The sequence below is a fragment of the Triticum aestivum genome, chromosome 7D (genome assembly GCF_018294505.1).
Source record: "Triticum aestivum cultivar Chinese Spring chromosome 7D, IWGSC CS RefSeq v2.1, whole genome shotgun sequence".
Taxonomy (NCBI): domain Eukaryota; kingdom Viridiplantae; phylum Streptophyta; class Magnoliopsida; order Poales; family Poaceae; genus Triticum; species Triticum aestivum.
In genome coordinates, this window is record NC_057814.1 from 35953636 (window position 1) to 35958257 (window position 4622).

Below are 4622 nucleotides of genomic sequence, written 5' to 3' on the forward strand. Positions count from 1 at the left end.
GCTGGACGGACGAAGCAACCATCATTTCACTCTAGGGCGCAAGATCATAAAGAAAAGAGAAAACAATGATGCGTGCGGCAGCTACCTAGGGCACCCTAGGGTAGGGGTCTCCACTACAGATCCTTTTTTTTAAAGTGCCTCCACTACAAATCGGCTTCTCCCTCGTCCTCTTGAAGAAAACCGATGATGAGTGCGGCGGTAGGGTTTGTAGGTGTACTACGGCGTGCGAGGCCACGTCGTAGTAAACGGGTTCGAGTCGACGCCTTAAATATGTGTGGGCCGCTTGGTTTTACGGGAACGAGGCAGCATTTTGGGTTCGGGGACCAGTGGAGATATAGTACGTACAAAAAATTGTGGACGTAGGTTCGACCGAAAGGCAATGATGCATGGGCCCTACATTTTGATATACCCGGCGCCACGTGAAATTTGCTACTCTACTCAAAACTAGTAAGGTACACATGTATTGAACGCATGAGATTTCGAAACCAAATTATGAATAAATACACACTATAGCATGTAAAGCTTTGAGTCATATATGCATGATGTAGATGTTCGTTTAGTTCTTATAGTTCATTTCATTCAAAATCAATTAGTTTTATAAAAATGTTAAGATTCATGGGGTTGTGCATTGTAAATCATAAAGTAAAAAACAAATAATGGCAATTCATTTAGAAAAAAATAATCAATTATGATACAGAAGATTCTAGAACAAAGGAGAAGTGCTTGTGTTTTGAGGTTTGTGCATTATGCTTAAGTTCAACCATGGAGTCTTCTAAATTGTACATGTGGCAGATCTGGTGGAATGTTGATGATATCCAACGGCCAGTAGTGCTCGTATTTGCCTATGTCTACACTATCGGATTAGCTTCATCCAACGACCATCTTTCAAAGTTATTGGCACACTATATAGTTCTTGTGCCATAGTTGCATGTTTTGGAAAAAAGCTACTAGTGGGTTGTACTATCTATTTAGGAATAGAAGATGTATACATGGAAGTTGTAGGGAAAGAGATGACATGGAGCATCTCAATTTCTATGAGTAGGGATTGGAAAAGAGATGTCATTTGGTTCACATCATAGGAACTTTTCTATTGAATCTAGAGATGACATGTGTCTCAATTCCTATGAGGAGGGATTAGAAAAGAGATGTAATTTGGTTCATATCATAGGAACTTTTCTATTGAATATACACTAATGTTTATTTTCCTTTGAAATTAAGGGATTATAGGAATCCATTCATATGAACCAAGTGGCTCTAAAGCTATAGAAATGATATCATGTTTATTTCCTTTGAAATGTGGAGTCTATGAATCTATTCCTATGAACCAATTGGCTCTAAAGGAAAAAATCCTATAAAAATCATATCATATAGAGTTCCTATGATATTTCTCGACACTAAAGGATGGTTGAAATTGCTGCGGGTGATACGATGGTCTTTCTTTGTAGACTCCTCACCCATCTTTATAGTTACCTCTCGAAGATGAATGAAATGATATATACATGGTATTCTACATGTGCAATTTGGTACACGAAAACTCGGTAAAAGTTTGCAAGGTTCGAATTTTCAATAAAGCTATATGCACTGCATTTCGCAACGGAGGGAGCATACGGCAGTTGCTAACACTCACGTGGAAGATTTGTGTGTAGGAGGAGTGGCTGTTCTGTTAAATGACATGGCAAAACTGACACTATCGGATGCCGATCTAACGGTTCTTACGACATTCGTCAGGAAAAGGCTTGTGGCGAACGTTTGTCGGATAATGATTTACGGACGCATGCATTGCATTGATATGTGCCCCCCTCTCTCTCACGCACACGCACCCTCATGAGTCACGACTCTCCCGAGTCCTCTCGCAGACTCGCACGTCGCACCCACCGTCTATGTGCACGTAGACGTCACGCACATATGTGCTCTTCACACCCTACCCTCAGAACTTCTAAAAACAAAAGACGGCACACACATTTTATTTTAGCTCACACGTCACACACTTATACTATTACTCTTGCGGCGAACGTTCTTTGGGCATAGTATATTGTACTCTCACGAAGAGAAGCGGTGCACGCACGCACTAGTTCTCTCTCACCCACTCGCGGGTACACGTAGGAGCGCATTTTTTTGAAGCTGGTACAACAAAATCACTCCACTATATATAAAAGCAGGAGCATTAGCGCTTGCTTTACTAGGGTTCCTCTCATTCACTCTCTCATGCTCTCCAGATCTAAGCAAGACATAGGTGGCCACACTCTCTCTCAGCTCACGGCTGGTCACAAATCCGGCCGGACAACCTCGACCGGGGTAGGGGTGTAGGTGCATCGTTCACGCTGTCGTCGGCGGCGAGGGAGGAGACCAACGGCTGCCCACGCGTCCTGATCGGCGGCCGTGCCGTTCTCTCCGAGAGAGCGCCAGCTCGAGAGGGCCTCCGACCCCTTCTTCCTCCCTGCGGTATTGTGGCCAAGATGCGGCCTCCCAACGCCGTCTTTGCCACATGCCGACGACCCTCAGGTATATATTCCTTCGAAACCTGCCTTGCTCTACTGCCCCAGCTCCCTTCGTGTGGATCCTTTTGTACTTCCGTCCACTGTTCCAAAGCCACCTAGACTTCTACTATTATTAGAAGTAAAGCTAATTCATACAGTCGACTCTAAGCGTTGGTTCAAACAGGGAAGAAAGTGGGAAAGCTGTAGCATGAATCTAGGACTTGGTTCTAAGAGGAAACTGGGGAAAGTAGTAATATCTGTCACTGTTTAAATAACCGTATTTCGTATTTGCGCGAACAGGGATGTCTGTCTCCATATCGTTTCGGGATGTCTGTCTCCGTATCGTTTCTATCCGCGCAATCAAAAGCACACACCTCAGTTTTAGTACAAATGCGCAAAATGAGATGGCTATCCCTCGTTCCCGTCGTCTAACCTCCCGTGTTCAAGGTATCCCTACATTGGTAGTAACTAAGGTAGAATGACCAACGCAATCTAAAAGAAGCTGATTCGTACGTTTTACTTCCTGATTGCAGTGCAGGGACGAGCGAAAACAACTGCATCCTAGTCCGGAATGCACTTTCTACCAGTTCATCCATGGACCGAGGACTAGCTGGCACGGCTGCACGGCGGTTTTTTGGACAGGTGCGCGGACAAGAGGCATTGTGGTCTGCTTATTTCTGCAAATAACGGTGCTTAAATTTAGTGGAATGCACAAGCATTTCAGCTGGTCAGTACACTGCATGGTTCAGTTCAGCATTCCAGCTGAGACCACAATTGTAATTGGTTATTCTGGAATGAGAGAACCTAACCCTGGATGGTGGCAACAAGAAAAAACCAGAGTGAACTCCAGGAAATTTAGGCATGCCGGAGGCCCTTTGCTCAGAGAAGCCTTGCTTGTTTTTTCCTGATTTGTAAACCTTCTCACAACTTTGTCTTTTGCTGTGAACTAGTATATGTTTGTTATGTTCTATGAATCATTGAGATGTATAAAATTGCTTAACTTATGCTTTTCAAGTTTTTTATGAAGGCGAGTTTAATGTGAGTGTTCCACATGAGCGCTGGACTAGCGTGTGAACGTTTGGAATTTATTACATTGTGGCCTCAATTAACTGCATAAACCACTGTAACAAGATACATAGTTGCTTATATGTCAGACAGCAGATTGTTGATTGTTAGCTGGTCGATAGCCTAGTGTTGAAGCGAGCGGAGCCAATGTGCCGTGTTTTGCACAACTGCTTACAAGTGGGGTAGCACCAACAGTGTTTACAAGTACTTATGTGTACGTTGGCGCACAGTTCTCGAATGAGTGCTCTATTTCATCAAAACACACACTGCTCGTATGATAAACCGTGACAACTTATGTCTTACCATGCCATATTCATGAAAAAACTAGTGAGGACGCATCTGTTTCGGCAACAATTACAATGGTTCTCACATGATTCACGGGCACACAAAGTAGCAGCAGTTCCCATAGATGGATTCAAACAGAGTACTAGCCCCAAAGGGGTCGATAACAGGCAAGGTTCGGATAATTAGACACAATCCAAACTACTATTAAACACTATCTGGGGCAACTATTTCATGCCTCGATCTAATTTGGATAAACTTGTTTGTGGAGGCATGCCATGAACATCATCGAGGACGTCCCGCAGCAGCTCAATCCTGTGAACCTTCATGAAGACAACCTTGTGGCCTTGCCACTGATAAACTTGTTTGTGGAGGCATGCCACGTCATCTTCCTGCGTAAGCTTGACAAGAACAGTATGCCTCACAAACGAAGGAGTAGCTTTGAACTTCTTGTGCTTCAGTACACCCTGGACAACACGCCTCACAACAGTGAGGCTGGAATACAACTCTTCATTGGTATAACCGCAAATGGCTTCCAGGATCCAACAGCCTAAGAACTCTGTTTTCCCAGTGCATATATTCAGGTCATCCGCCTCATAGCGAGTGACATGTACAACCACACAATCCTTGTCTGCATCAGGGCTCTAATTGAAATAGAAACAAATTCTGAATTACTTTTCAGTATAAGAAACACAAGTTATTTAAACCACTATGTATAGCATGGCATCGAAGCTAATAAAATTTTGCATTATTAATCACCACATACTTAGATGAAAACCACAATCGAGATCGGCAAAG